The following is a 16,885-nucleotide window of genomic DNA, read 5'->3' as shown; positions in this document are numbered from 1 at the left end:
TTCACCTCAAGCTCATGCTGCATACCTTTAACCTTCTTTCCTAATAGATCTCTGTTTGATTCTACAGTGTGGAATGAGTAGACACCCAGTTGGCTCCCATGCATAAGCAACTTGGAACTATGAGAGAATCAATATGTATTAGGCAATGCTTTAAACAATAGAGAATGTTACCTAGTAAATAAATGTTTTCTTACTCTCCTTGGCAAAAGACAATCTTGAAAACATTTCAAACATGCTCTTAAAGTTCTATAAACTCATACAAGAAATCATCAGCAGATGTAGCTGTCTTGAAAAAGTTCATTTTTTTTTTTTTGGCAGAATGAGTAAAACTAATTTTCTTCTTCTGAACTAATTAAGAGTAAATTGATGACATAACACCCATTACCCTCAAATGTTTATATGGGGAATTCCTGCAAAGAAATTCTCCTACATACTCTCACTATTGCCATCAACATTGAGAAATAAACATTATATATTACTGTGTCGATATATAGAGACCAAATTCATTTTTTGTCAATTATCTCAATAATTTCTTTTGCAGTAAAGGGATCCAATCCAAGATCACATACTGCTTTTCGTTGTCATGTCTTTTCAGTTTTGTTCAACCTAGAATAGTCAATCTTTCCCTGAATTTTATTATCTTCACATAGTTAAATATTACAGCCAGTTATTTCACAGAATGTTCCTCAGCTTGGGTTTGTCTTATATTTCCTTGTGATTAAATCAAAATTATGTACTTTTAACAAGGATGTCAGTAATCTTATGTTCTTATTGCATCCTATCAGGTGGTACATGATTTTGATTTGTCCTATTGTCATAATTGTTAATTGTCCTATGTCAATTAACTTTGATCACTTAATTAAAGTGACGCCTGCCTAGTTTTTCCATTGTAAAGTTTCCTTTATTTTTAACTTTTTGCAGTTAATATGTATTTGTGGGGAAGTCCTTTGGAGCTACGTAAATATACCATTCATAAAACAATTTTTCCTATTGTTTTCTCACCAAATTATTTATTACTATGACTTTTATTTTTAACTTTTTGCAGTTAATATGTATCTGTGGGGAAGTTCTTTGAAGCTATGTAAATATCCCATTCATAAAACAATTTTTCCCATTGGTGTTTTCTCACCAAATTATTTATTACTATGGTGGTTCCTAATAATGATTTTCTAATTCTAATTCCATAATTCCTACTACAGAGGGTATTGTCAACAAGACAGCAGATTAAAAGTCTCAAGTGTTCACTTCCTAACAAAGACAGCCAAAGCAATGAATAGACAACTACATTTTGATGAAAATAACTAAAAAAAGAGTACCAGAGTACATCAAATGAGTAACAGAAATCCTATAGAGCACATGGACTCAAGATGCTCACAGAGAATGGAAGGAAATGCTTGCCTCTGCCACCCCATCCCCCAGCTGAAATCAGCTTAGAACCAGGAGGGACTTCTCCCTGTGTATAAAAAGCAGCATGAAGACCTCAGCAGTCCCCATCACCACTCCAGTCACCTATACTCTTCACCACTGGGGACACCTGCACTCCTCACAGATGCTAAGCCCAGCTGAGGGAGCTGCCTGGAGCCCACATAGCTACCTTCCTCCTAGAGAAAGAGCCAGAACTATGCTCTGCCCCCTGTGGACTGTGCTGCTTCTGTGCTACATCATCTCAGCACCAGAACCACTGCTGAAGTATGTTCTACACTGGGGGTGAGTAGCCACATTTTTATCCCTGAGGCTATGTTACTGCTGCCCTGTGCCAGCCTGGTAGCCTGCCATCCCCAAATTGACCTCTTGCTGTACTGTACCCTGTGGGGCCAAGCTGCCATGGAGCCACTTCATCCACCCCTTTCAGTTCCTGCTGCATCCTGCTCCTTGGGACTTGAGCTGACTTGGTGCCCTACCTCCTAGGAAAAGAGTGCTTTGGCTGCCCAGAACAGTCATGCCCCCCACCTGAGCTGAAGCAGGGCCTTTGCCTGACAGGGAATCATGCTTTGGCCAAGCTGAGCAGCTGCATCTCTCAGAGCTGAGCTGACATGATACCACACATCCCAGGGGAAAAAAAAAAAAACATTGGCTGAGCTGAGACACCCCACTATCCAGGGCAAACAATGGTAGCATCCTGCTTCCCTGGAACTGGACTAGGCCACCAGAGTTTGAGCTGCTGAGATATTCGAGCTCCCTGGGGAGGGGAGTCATTGCCACAGTGTTCCCTACCACCTGGGGCCCAAGTCACAGCTCCACGTTACCATTCCTGGGTCCTTGCTACTACTGTACCTTGCATCACAGAGCCTTAGATACTATGGTATCTCACCATCCCAGGGTTGAAAGTCACCATTATGTAGAACTTCATACCCTGAAGCCTGAGCTGTTGCTGTGCCCTATTGGCTCTGATTCCTAAAATATAGCTGTGCCCTACTTCCTCAGGCTTGAACCTCCAAAGTACCCCTTCTTCCTTGGATCCAGGACAGTGTTGTCTCTGCCCTCCAGGTTCTGAGGCACAGCTACCATTTTGTCCTCTTGGTTCAAGCAGCTGAGGTGTGCTTCAGAGTCACAGACCCTGGCTTTTTGGGCAATCTGTGCCCATGCCTCACACAGTGAAGCTGTGCCCCTACTCCCAGGTGCCATAGTAGGTTTGTGAAACCTTGAGCCTAATATGCTGGCTTCGTAGTCACTCTGAACACCCTCTGTGAACCCTGGAACCCAGCACTGCTACAGCTATTTGTGGACCATGTCAGACTTGATGCTAACAGGGATACTCTCAGCTAATACTCCCCAATACAGGAAAAATGAGAATAGGATGATTCCAAAAGCCCTCACCACTGAGGATTCTAACAACATATGCTGCCACTGCTGCTGCTGCCACCAATTCCTGTCGCTTAGGCCACTGAGACACCCATAGTCATTGCTGACATTGATCCCAGTTGAAGAAACTGCACAGAGGCTATACCACTGCGTCTACCACAACTTTTCCAGCTAGTTCCCTAAGACCCATCTGTATGTGAAAGTGTTTCCCTATGAAAGCCACTGTGTACAGTTTGGAAAAGGTGACTATCTGACCGGATGCATAGACATCCACACAGGAACACAAGAAACACGAAACAGCAAGGAAACATGACACTAGCAAAGGAACACATTAACTTTCCAGTTGCCTGAAAAGTAATTCAAAATAATAATCTTAAGAAAGCTCAATGAGATACAAGGGAACACAGATAGGAAATTCAACAAAATCAGAAAAACAATTCCTGATCTGAATGAGAAACTCAGCAAAGATAGATATAATAAAAAAGAGCCAAACATACATTATGAAGATGAAGAATTCAATGAATGAGATAAAACTATCCAATAGATATCCAATAGATATCTTCAATAGCAGAATAAATCACTGTAGATAGGATGTGTGAACTTGAAATAGATCTTTTGAAATTACCCAATCAGAGGGGAGAAAAAGAATGAAAAGAATGAAGGAAGCCTATGAGACTTATGAGATACCATTAAGTGAACAAATTTTCACATTATAGGTGTCACAGAAAGAAAAGAGACAGAGAAAAGGGAAAAAGCTTATTTAATAAAACAATGCCTGAAAACTTCCCAAGTCTTGAGAGAGATATGGACACCTAGACCCATGAAGCTCAGTCCTCCAAGGCACATTATAATCAAACTGTTAAAAATAAAAGAGAATTTTAAAAGCAGCAAAAGTATGAAGTCACATATAAAGGAATTACACTATCAGCATATTTCTCTCCTTGTAAGCCAAGAGAGAATGTGATGACATATTCAAAATGCTGAGGGAAAAAAATGGAAGTGAAGTATAATATACCAAGGAAATCTGTCCATTAGAAAGGGAGAAATAAAGTCTTTCCCAGACAAGCAAAAGCTGAGGGAATTCATCACCACTATATCCACCTGCCTTACAAGAAATGCTTAAGAGAGTTCTTCAAGTAGAAATGAAAGGATGTTAATCACTAACATGAAAACATATGAAAGTAAAACATTCTTTGGTAAAACTAAATGTATAGTCAAATTCAGAATATTCCAATACTTAATGATGGTCTGTAAATCATTTATATCGCTAGTCAGAAGGTTAACAGCCAAAACAATAAAAAACAATTATAGCTACAATATATTGTTAAGGTGTACACAATATAAAAAAGACATAAATTGTGACATCAAAATATAAATTGTGTAGGGGAAAGTAAAACTCTGGTTTTTCTATGAGACCAAAGTTAAGCTATTATCAGCATGAAATAGTCTATTGTAATTATAAGATGTTTTATGTAAGCCTCATGGTAACCACAAAGCAAAAATCTATAGCAGAAACATAAATGATAAAGGACTCAAATATAAAAATTCATAAATGAAAGTGGAGATGTTATAACACATGCCTGAGAAATTAAAAGGATTATAAGGTAATATTGTGAACTATTATATGCCAACAGATTTGATAATCTAGAGGAAATGGATAAATTCTTGAAAAATACAACCTACAAGGTTGTATCAGGAAGAACTATTAAGCCAGGAGAAACCAACAACAAACAAAAATATTGAAGTAGTAATTTAAATACTCTCACCAAAGAAAATCCCAGAACCAGACGGCTTCATGGCTGAATTCTACCAAACTTTCAAAACCTAATTAATACCAATATTTCATTTTAAAAAATTTAATGTATTATAGGGATACAAATGTTTTTGGTCACAAGGATCACTTCTGTAATGCTTGAGCCAGGGGTATAAGTGTGCCTGTCATCCAAATATTGTTCATTGTACCCATTAGGTAAGTTTTCACTCATCCCCTCCTCCTCCTTCCTCCCTGGTTGACTTCCATTGAATTATACACCCTTATATGCACATGTTAGTTCCAGTTTAATAGTGAGTACATGTGGTGTTTGTTTTTCCATTCTTGAGATACTTCACTTAGGAGAATAGTCTCCAGTTCCATCTATACTGTTCCAAAAGGCACTAAGTCATCCTTCTTCATGGCTGAGTAGTATTCCATGGTATACATATACCACACTTTCTTAATCCACTCGTTGAATTGCTGGGCACTTGGGATGATTCCACAACTTTGCAATTGTGAATTGTGCTACAATAAACATTCAAGTGCAGGTGTCTTATCAATAAAATTATTTCTTTTCCTTTGGGTAAATACCCAGTTGTGGGATTGCTGGATTGAATGGGAGGCCTACTTTCAGTTCACTGAGGTATCTCCACACTATTTTCCATAGAGGTTGTACTAATTTGCAGTCCCACCAACAGTGCATAAGCATTCCTTTCACTCTGCATCCATGCTGGCATACATTGTTTTGGGACTTTTTAATAAACACCATTCTAATTGGGATAGGATGATATCTCATTGTGGTTTTAGTTTGCATTTACTTGATAAGTAATGATACTGAGCATTTTTTGACACATTTATTGGCCATTTGTCTATCTGCTTTTGAAAAGCTTCTGTTCATGTCTTTTGCCCACTTTTTAATGTTTTGGTTTTTTTTTTTGATATTTTCTTGCTGATTTGCTTGAGTTCTTTGTAGATTTTGGTTATTAGCCTTTTACCAGAATATAGCTTGTGAATATTTTCTCCCATTATATAGGTTGTCTATTTGCTCTGTTGATTATTTCATTTGGCTATGCAGAAGCTTTTTAATTTAATCATGTTCCACTTACTTATTTTTGTTGCTGCTATGCTTACCATTGGGGTCTTCTTCATAAATTCTTTGCCTATGCTGGTATCTAAAAGAGTTTTTCCAACATTTTTTTCTAGAGTTCTTATGTTTTCATGCCTTATATTTAAGTTTTTTATCTTTATCAAATTAATTTTTTTGAGTGGTGAAAGATATGGAACCTGTTTCATTCTTCTGCATGTGGCTATCCAGTTCTCCCAGCACCCTTTACTGTATAGGGATTCTGTTCCCCAGTGTATACTGTTTTCTGCTTTATCAAAGATCAGTTGTTTTTATATCTGGGTTTTCTGTTCTGTTCCATTGGTCTATGTCTCTATTTTTGTGTCAATACCATGCTGCTTTGGTTACTATAGCCTTGTAGTGTAGTTTGAAGTCTGGAATATATCTCACAATTATGAAAGCCATATATGACAAAACCACAACCAGCATCATTCTGAATAGGGAAAAGTTGAAAGCATTCCCACTAAGAACTGGAACAAGACAAAGATGCCCACTGTCACCACTTCTAGCCAACATAGTCCTGGAAGTCCTAGCCAGAGCAATAAGGCAAGAGAAACAAATTAAGTGTATCCCAATTGGGAAAGAGGAGGTCAAACTATCACTTTTTGCTGATCACATGATCTTCTATCTAGAAATTCTATGCTTCATTTGGAACCCAGAAAAAGCTCGAATAGCCAAAGCTATCTTAAGCAAAAGGAACAAATCTGGAGGCATCAGATTACAAACATTTGAAAAAATAAAGCTGAAGGAAATACTTTCTTAATACATTTTTTGAGATCAGCATCATCTTGATACCTGAGTCAAAGATTCCACAGGAAAAGAAAATTATAGGTCAATAACTCTGATAAACATTGATGCAAAGTGCTCAATAAAATATTAGAAAATCACATTTTCTAATGACATATCAAAAACAATATACATCATGATCAAAAGGAATTTATCCCTGGCATGCAAGGCTAGTTTATTATATGTAAATCAATCAATGGGATACATCACAGACTGAGAGACAATAACCACATGATCATCTCAATTGATACAGAAAAAGTATTTGACAAAGTTCAATACCCTTTCTTGATGAAAGAAATCTCTCAATAATTTAGGTATTGAAAGCTTGAAAGCAAGTTCCTCAATGTAATAAAGTCTGCTTATGAAAACCCACAGCCAGCATTCACATCACTGGTGAGAAACTGAGAGCTTTTTCTGTAAGATCTGGTATAAAGCAAGGATAGCCACTTTTACCACCTCTATTCAAAACAGTATTGGAAATACTATTAAAAGAGACCAGTTAAGAAAAAGAAATAAAAGATATCCAAATCAGAAATGAAGAAGTAAAATTATCTATATTTGCAGATGACCTGATGTCATATGTAGGAAAACTCAAAGACTGCACCCAAAGCTGTTAGAACTGTTGGAAATGAAGTTAGTAAATGTGTAGCATACAAAATCAATCTACAAAAATCCGTACACAAATAGCATTTCTCCAGACAAATAACAACCTAGCAAAAAAAAAATCAAGATAAGAATCTTATTTATGATAGCATCAAAAGATAAAATATTTGGGAATAAATTTAACCAAGGAGATAAAAAATCTGTACACTGAAAACTATAAAACACTGATGAATGAAATCGAAGATGACACAGATAAATGGAGAAATATCTCATGCCTATGGATGGGAAGAATTGATATTGTTAAAATAACCATACCACCCAAAGCAATATACAGATTCAGCACAATCCCTACTAAAATCCCAATGACATTCTTTATAGAAATAGAAAAAAAAAAATCCTAAAATTTGTATGGAATAACAAAAGACCCTGAATAGCCAAAATAATTCTGAGAAAGAGAAATAAAGTTGAAACATCAAACTGTCTGGCTTAAAATTATATTGCAAAGCTAAAGTAATCAAAACAGTATGGTCCTGGTGTAAAAACTAGATACGTAGACAAGTGGAACAAAATAGAGGACCCAGAAACACCTCTAAACATATATGGCTAATTTTTAACAAGTGCATGAAAACAATACAATGGGGAAAGGATTGACTGTTCAATAAACAGTGCTGGGAAAACAGTGTTTCCATATGCCAAGGAATGAGACTGGACCCTACCTTACACCATACATAAAAATCAACTGGATAAAGGACCTAAGCATAAGACTTGAAACCATCAAACTTCCAGAAGAAAATACAAGGGAAAAGTTTTTGAAATTGGCCTTGGCAATAATTTTATTGATATAAAACCAAAAACTCAATCTACAAAAGCAAAAATGCTTCTGCATGGCAAAGAAAATAATCAACAAAATAAAAAGGCAACCTACATATTAGGAAAAAAATATTTGTTAACCATATATCTATTAAAGGTTTAATACCTCAAATTTATTAAGAACTCATACAACTCAATAGCAACAAAACATATAAGTTGATTTAAAAATGGAAAAAGAATCTGAATAGACATGTCTCCAAGGATAACATAAAAATGGCCAACAGATATACGGAAAGGTGCTCAATATCACTAATCATCTGGAAAATGGAAATCAAGACCATTATGAGCTATCACTTCACACCTGTTAGGATGGCTATTATCAAAAAGATAAGAGAGAGCAAGTGTTTTTGAGGATGTGGAGAAAAGGGAACTCTGTACACTGCTGGTGGAAATGTAGATTTGTGCAGCCATGCAGTGGTATGGTCCCTGTTGAGAGCCATACTCCAAAACAGTATGGAGGGTCCTAAAGAAATTAAAATAGAACTACCTATGACCCAGCAATCTCTCTTCTGGTTATATACCTAAAGAAAACAAAATCACCACCTTGTAAAGATATCTGCACTCCTATGTTCACTATAGTACTATTCACAATATTGAAGATACGGAAACAGCTTAGGTGTTTGTCAATGGATGAATGGTTAAAGAAATTATGCTATATATGCAGTAGAATATTATTCAGCCTTAAAAGAAAATGATCCTACCATTTGCTACAACATGGATGGACCTGGAAGACATTATGCTAAACAAAATAAGCCAAACACAGAAAGAAAAATATTGCATGATCTCACTTGTATGTGTAATCTAAAATTTTAAAAAGCCACTATAGAGAGACAGAGAATAAACAGCAGTTACCAGGGCCTGGAGATTGCAGGGGATGGAGAAAATAGATGCAGGTCAAACAAAGGATACAAAGTAGCAGATATGTAGGATGAACAAGGCTAAAGATCTATATATAACATGATGACTATAGTTAACAGTAGTGTATTATATTCAAGATTTTTGCTAAATGAGTAGAAAAATAATTTTTACTACATATATTAGCATCCTACTATAAGAAAAACCTTTCTATTCTTGATATATGCACTTTTAAGTGTGTCAGTTTGGCCTCAGGGATCCCTATTTTATTCAGTTGGTTATAACCATTAATATCATTTTGTATTTTAATGTTCAATTTATACCAGATTTGTAAGTGGGAACCCCTTCAGGCTGACTTCTGTGTCTTTTTGGCATGGCTCATAATTTTTTTTTAGCACTTTAAAAAATTTTGGCACCACAAGATGTTCCAGCTTCATCTTGTTGTACTTTCTCTGACAAAGCCCTTCTCCCCGCAAAATTGCCATTTCTCATTTCTCCAAGGATAAATGGTTCCTTTTGGAGAAGAATGGTATTTAGAACTAATATCTGGGTCTAGGTGACCTCATTCCTATTGAGATCTCACTGTTCCCAGATCTGGCCTTCTTACTGGACAAATACCACCCTCCCCAAACCCCTATACCTATTTTTCTGTCTATTTCGCTGTCCCCTCTCCTGATATGTGCATATCTCTCTATATAACTGTCTCTCTATCTATATTGAAAACCCCGAGTTAACACTGGTATTTTTAATTCCAGTCTGACACCACAGGGTTTATTCTGGTTTTCTCCTTTTCCACATGTGGAGCTCCCTTCCATATCAGTGAGAAACCTGGCTTGCATTATGGTCAATATATATATATATCATGTCAAACCTATGTGTATAAAATCTTTCCTGGGAACCTTTGTCTCTTCTTATATAGCTGAACAAGCTTCCTGATTTCCTCAGTTTTGGAAACCATAAGAGTTTCAGAAAAACACTGCCTCATCTTGAGAACCCTTAATTCATGCCAATCTCCAGTTCTTCTCACTTCTTTCCAAAAGTGGAAAGAAATTTCAAAAAAAGTTTCAAGTATATATATGAAAAGCATTTATTACTTATTTAAAACTTTTTATTAGAGCCCATTAGAGATTAAAAAATGAAAACATATAATTAGCACACAGTCTATATCAGTGGTAGATTATTGAAATTGTATAATCTGCATATTGGAGCTATATTAACCTGGTATTACAGTATTATTATAGGTTTATATATATTAATGTATAATTATTATCACAATAGCTCCTGATTGCAGGAAATTAACCTCATTTCAAGATCTCTTCCAGTTATTAATGCACATTTTCCATATATCTAGTTATCTTTTCATGTTGTCTCTATACTACCTATTACTTCTAAGAATTTCCATCAGTCTTCATACTCTAGCACCTATACTCAAATGCTCTAAAAATCCAGAGAAAAAAGTCATCTTTTTTCCACTCCAGGGTGCCTCTAGTTTTCGAAAATTAAAATTTGCAAAGTATATGTTATTCAGATTTTAAAATTTACATGCATTAAAATTCACACTGCTGGGTGAACAGTTCTATGAGTTTTGATAAATGCATGTATTTATGTAACTATTAATATCACCACAGCCAATATACAGTACAGTTCCATCACCATCCTCAAAAGTCCCATGCTTGAAGCTCTGACTTGGGGGGATTGGGGGGGGCATGGGCAATATGCATAACCTGAACTTTTGTACCCCCATAATAAGATGAAATAAAAAAAAAACTTGCTCTGATTCTGAAATCCACAGCATCAAATTTGGGTCTGATCTGTATAAAAAAAAAAAACAAAAAAACAAAATTTGATGCTGTGGATCACAGAATTAGAGATAAAAGTTTCTTTTACAGCAGTCGGAAAAAAAAAAAAGTCCTTTGTGCTACCCCTTTATATTTAAACCCTCTCTTCACTCTTAACCCTTAGCAACCAATAATCTACTGTCCATTATTATAATTTTGCCATATATAGAATTTCATATAAGTCTAATGGAGAGTATGTACCTTCTGATTCTGGCCTTTCTCCTCACCCTAATGAATTTGCAACTCATTCACTTTGTTGTGTGTTTCAGTAGTTTCTTTTCATTGCCAAGTAATATTTCCTTGCATAAATGTACCCCATTTAGTTTATTCATTCTTTACTTGAGAGACATTTATGTTGTTTCCAGTTTTGGGCTATTACAAATAAATTTGTTATGAACACTCACAGGCAGGTTTTCCCTATGAACATAGCTTTCATTTTTCTTGGATAAATAAATAGAAGTGGGATAACTGGGTCATATGCTAAGTGGATGTTTAAATTTATAAAAAATTATCAAACTGTTCTCCTTAGTGATTGTACCATTTTTCATTTTCACCAGCAGCATTTGACAGCTCAGGTTGTTCCACATCCTTTCTAGCACTTGGAATTGTCAGTCTGAATTTTTATTTTGTAGCCATATATTAGGTAGATCATTTTGGATTTAATTTGGATTTCTCTAATGGCTAAGGATATTGCATGTAAGGTAACATGATTTCATGAAGAACAGAAATTCTGTGTGGTAATTATTCTTAGCTGGTTACTTGATTGGGGATTGATTACATCAGTCTCTCCATAGTAATGTGGGGTTTTACAATGACTTCCTCACAATTCTGATCCCACCTGCCTCTAAATCTCAAGAACTTCACTTTTCCAATCTTCACATTAAAAATCATTGACCCCAAAGCAAAGAATGAGTAAAAATTGGGTGAAGGTATCAATAAGCTTGGAGGTGGAATAAAGGGGGTTATAAAAGTTAAACTATCATGACCTTTATATATTCTCTCCAGTGGGGTCATTTGTTTAAAGTGAAGTGTAAAGGGATTTTATTATAACAGGCTGATTTTATTTCATTATGAAAACCTCTATCAATTCTATGCCTCTTTTTAATGGAAGAAAGTATGAAATATCATCAGACAGCTATTTCACAAGAATTTTATTTCCTCAGTGCAATGGCACAGCAGGTGAACCACGGTTGCCTGCAAGCGCATCCACAATGGTAAAAGCCAGCCAGTTTCAGTTCAGTTTCCAAGTGGAAACTTGCCAGTTCGACATCTTCAAATGGCTTTAGCGTTGGCACTGATGTGACGCTGAACCCACTGCCTATCTTTGTGTGAGGACTTCATCGGTATTTTTGAATATGTCATTAGTGATGTGGCGGACACTTTGATGGACAAGGATAAACTCAGCAGCCCTCATGACTTTCCAGTACATCAGTGAAGTTGTGGAAAAAGGTGTTTCCTCAGCAGTGTCAAAGTCCAGAAGGACTATTCTTTGATTATATCTCTATATCCAGAAAAATAGTAAAGGAATACAGTTACCACTAAAGAATTATCAGTAGTCTCCACAGGCTTGTTGATAATGCAAATTTAAAGGACTGGGAGGTATGATAATTTCCAAACAGGGAATAGTTCTCACTTGGGCCCAACAGAGTAAACAGTATCTGTATAGGTACCGGCTTTTTAAGTTAATTTTAATATTGGAGACTATCTTTTCATTGCAGTGCCTAGTTTCCTTGTCAAACAATTTCACCATGCTCATCAGAGTTGATAGTCACAGTAGTTTAGTTTCTGTAACAAAAACAATTTTTGAAGCCTTGTTCATTTCTTCTCCTTGCTTTCTTTTTTTTTTTAATGCTGTTACCTAACATAACTGATAATCAGCTAATGACATACAGCTTTGGCTTGGTTAGAAGGTAACTATTGCTAGCACCTCATTCTTCTGTTGACTATTCAGTATTAAATATCATATTGTGTTATAAAATGCTATGCCAATTCCCCAAAAATAAACAAAACTAGGAATAGTAGTAGTAAGTATTAGTAAGATTTTATATCAAACAACTGTAGGTCAGAAAATCAAATTACACTAGAGGAAGGTCAAGTGCTGAAACAAGTAAAAAAAAAATATATCTAGGGGTATTAACTTTTTCCTCTATCAAGAATCATGCAGGAATAGGTCTGGGGCCAGTGGTTACTTCATGTCTCTACAGGGAGTGCAAGTTGCATAAAACAATACAAATGGAAACTATTTATTGACTAAAATATCCCCTTTAAGTTCTCTCCAATATTTTCTCTTTACATTAAGGCTTATGGTTAAATTCACAGAATGTTCATAATGTGGAACTGTTCCTTGGAATATGAACCTCAAAAGAGGGACGGGTATGTCAGATAGGAAGCTCTTTCACTATTGTACTTCCAATCTAGGTTCATCCCCTCACACAAATTTTTTAAAAATTAATTAATAGGATACTGCCATTATTATGTCATGTGTAGTATTCCAGAGAGTTCAATGTTCGCCAAGATTGTATAAATCAGTTCAGCCATATCTCTTCCTAGACGTTTGTAACATGTTAACTTTATATATAACTTACATAATGTATAAGTGATATACCTCCTTCCTTATCTCAGCATTAACATGATTAGAACTGATTAAGGTGCTATATCTGTCTTGTACATTGTGCTTTTCATCTATACCAGTTTTATTATAAGAAGTATTATTTCTTAACCAGCAGCCCAAAAATCAGTGTGTCAAAAATTTCTTCCAGAGAATAAAAAATATAAAATACAATTTCAAATGTATTTTGAAAATATTTTAAATGATATAGCCAAATAAGCTTTGGCAAAGTGATGCTTTTTCCTGTTAAATTTAATAGGGGATGCTGACCCTTGGTGGTAGGAGACTACCTCTTCTGATGTATTATGCAATTACATTGATGGATGGTTAATTGAGTCACTGTGGCAGACCATACGTTTACTCATGACCTGAATGTCATTGGTCAGGTTATGGCTTCACATCTTTGGCCTTTGATCATATACTGTTTTGGAAAATACCTGTCTTAAATTTAAAATTCTGGTTTAAAAACACCCAGAGTAAAATAAATTATTAACTTCTTCGTCAAAAATTTGCACATAATTGCTTTGTCACTAAGAAGAGTTAGATTGTGTTTGTTACTTGGTTTGAAACCACTGATAAATATAATAGGACTTTTGTGCAAAGGATGAAATTAATTGTCTCCGTTTAGGTGATCTCTGATATTAACCGAAACATCACTCAAACTTTCATAAATATATATTGATATAGGTATTTAGATAATAATTCAGTTTTCTGGTTTATTGAGACAAGATGCTAAAGAATATTTATGCAGGGCTAGCCTTTCGCAAAATTGTATAGGGGATGAAGATTATCTTTAGTGTCTCAATTTCTCACTGCCTTTCCTATGTCCAACATGGATTCTCTGTGCCACAGGGTGTGAGTAGTATCTCCCTTAGTTTATGTTCCCTGATACCTGTTCTGTTGAATGAGAACATTTTTTAGTTTCCCTAAATACCACGAGGTAAGCAGCCATCTATTTTTGAGGTCAATGTAGGTAATTAAAGTGAAAGGACTCTTGTGACTGCTAGAAGACTTGTGTAGTGAAGAGAAATGGCTGAAAGCATAGACCCATGTTAGAATCTTCACTCTGTCACCAACCAGTTCTGGACTTTGAATATGCATTATAAAATCCCTGATTAGTTTCCCTAACTGTATGATGGATATAATAATATTTATATCATAGAGTGTTGAGATGATTAATTAAAATCCTCTATATATTGCACCGAGTACAGCTCATAGCAGCCATTCAATCAATATTAGTATTTTTATTATTCCTTGAACATTTTTCATAAATTCTTCAGCAATCACTAAAATAATAATAGTAAAAAAATAAAAATAACTACCATTGATTGAGCATTTGTTTTCATGAAGGAAGTTGCCTTTATGCATTGTCCCAAATATCTTTACAACAATTATGTCACATACTATTATTATTCCTATTTTATAAGTAACAACATGGAAGATCCTGGGAGTCTATTAGCTTGTTCAACAGCACAAGGTGAATAAGTGACAGAACATAAAATTAAATCCATACTGTGTTATTCGAAAACTGATGCATATAAATAATATAGCAACTTTTCCTAACTTGGTAATGAAAATAAATTAACTATCATATTCAACTCTCATCCTTGCATATCCAAATTTTTAGAGACTACTCAAATTTCCACCAGTAAAGAAAAAAAATGATAGGAAAACTGAGGTGAGTTAGAATTCTTGATCATAGAGCTTCGAAAAACTACTTGAGTCACCTTTCAGTGCCATTTAATTCCGGGTTATGATTACGGTCTTCTATGTGTGGCAATTTTGAAAAGGAAGAGAGGACTCCAATTAGCTCCTGTCCCTTGCATAATGCTGCATGAATACCAATAATTCAATGTATCAGTGCACTCATCTTTCAACTCGGAAAAAAATTACAAACTGGTTTTTAAAATCAGTTTCTTTAGATAGCATTTTATTATGTGTGATCTATCTTGAATCTGTAAAAAAAAATCCTCTGTCTCATGGAATAATAAAATACATTTCATCACATGGTAGCAGAATTCTAAGATGGCCGCCAAATATCCACTTTCTGGTCTACACATCCTGCATAATCCCTAGGACTGCAAATAGGATGGATGCTATACCTATGACCTAAGAAAAGGGTCTCATCTGGGGTGAGCTTAACTTACTCAGCTGAGCCAAAGGACTAGGCTTTTTCTGAAGTTAGAAATTAAGAGTATAAGAGGAATTCCACACAACGGAGATTCTCTGCTGCTGTCTTTGAAGGTGAAGGGGGCCATCAGACAAGGAACGCAAGCAGCCTTTAGGAGTGGCTCCCTAACTAATACCCAGCAAGGAAATAGGTGCTTCAGTACTACAACCAAACACATTTAATTCTACCAATAACGTGGATGCACATGACGGTGGTTCTTCCTCAGAGCCTCCAGATGAGAACTCAGTTTGGCTGACACCTTGATGTCAGCCTTAGCATGAGTGAATTCTGACCTAGACTAGAAACCTTGAGCTTGTCCATAGTACCTGGATCCATTAATAAATGGATGTTGTTTTAGGCCATTAAATTTGTGGTAATTTGTCATACAGCAATAGAAAATTAATATATATCATTTAGAATATAGCTTATTTAAAAGTAAGGTTATTCTTACGAGCTAATGAAAAAAAAACCAATATATATGTTTGTGATATAAAATACCCACAGGTCTCATAGCACAGAAGTGCCATGCATCTTTATGATATAATCATGATTGGTAGTATGGTAAGTATTTTAGTAAAGTACTTTCCTGAACTGTGATTATTTTTAACTAACCATTTGGGTTTTGATAGTCAGAATAAACATTTCTGCTTATTTATCAAAATGACATAAAACGCCTTCTACACTGTGCAAGCTGTTTTGCATATTTCCTCCCTAACATAACAATTTTTAAAGCTATTTAAATTTCTCAAATGTTTTAATGTAAATACTATTACTTTTTTATGTCATTGTGGTAGAACATGCATCTAAGTAATCCTGCTGTATCTATGACATGTCTTTGATGATTCATCCAGTTTGACAAGTAACTGTCTGCTTTTAAGCTCTTTAGTTTGCATCAACACTGAGATGAAATGCGACTTGAACAATGTGGACCATTGAAGCAAAATAACATACAATCATTGTATTGTTAAAAACATAAAGCTTTATAATGGACAAAAATAGCTAATGGAGCAGGATCTTTGATTCAATACTGGATTTTCTCACAAAATGTCCAGAATTAACTTAAATATCCTTTGTCCAATGACTTTAACCTATAATACAAAACAGAGGCCTCATATCTGCTGTGTAATTTTTTAGGGCTACATTGAGAGAGATTATGATAATATACATATAATAAAATTACCAACAATGGTTGAATCCTGTAATTGTGAACTGAATTCAAGGAGGCTGCCTTGAAGATGAGAACTAACAATGTCTTCATTTTGATTAGCTTACCTTTTCAAGTGTTCTGCTAGAAACCGCTATCACACAAACAGAAGCAAGAACTTTATTATCATCACTATAGCAACTGCAGAAAAATTTATTTCAAAACAGTTGGCTACCTGAGATTTTTCTCAGGATGGAAAGAAGAGCAGATGATATATAACATTTTAATTCATTTTTAAAAATTGTTTTGTGATCTTATCTAATGCACTCTCTT

The sequence above is a fragment of the Lemur catta genome, chromosome 9, assembly GCF_020740605.2.
Source record: "Lemur catta isolate mLemCat1 chromosome 9, mLemCat1.pri, whole genome shotgun sequence".
NCBI lineage: Eukaryota > Metazoa > Chordata > Mammalia > Primates > Lemuridae > Lemur > Lemur catta.
Note: the sequence above shows the minus strand (reverse complement) of the source record.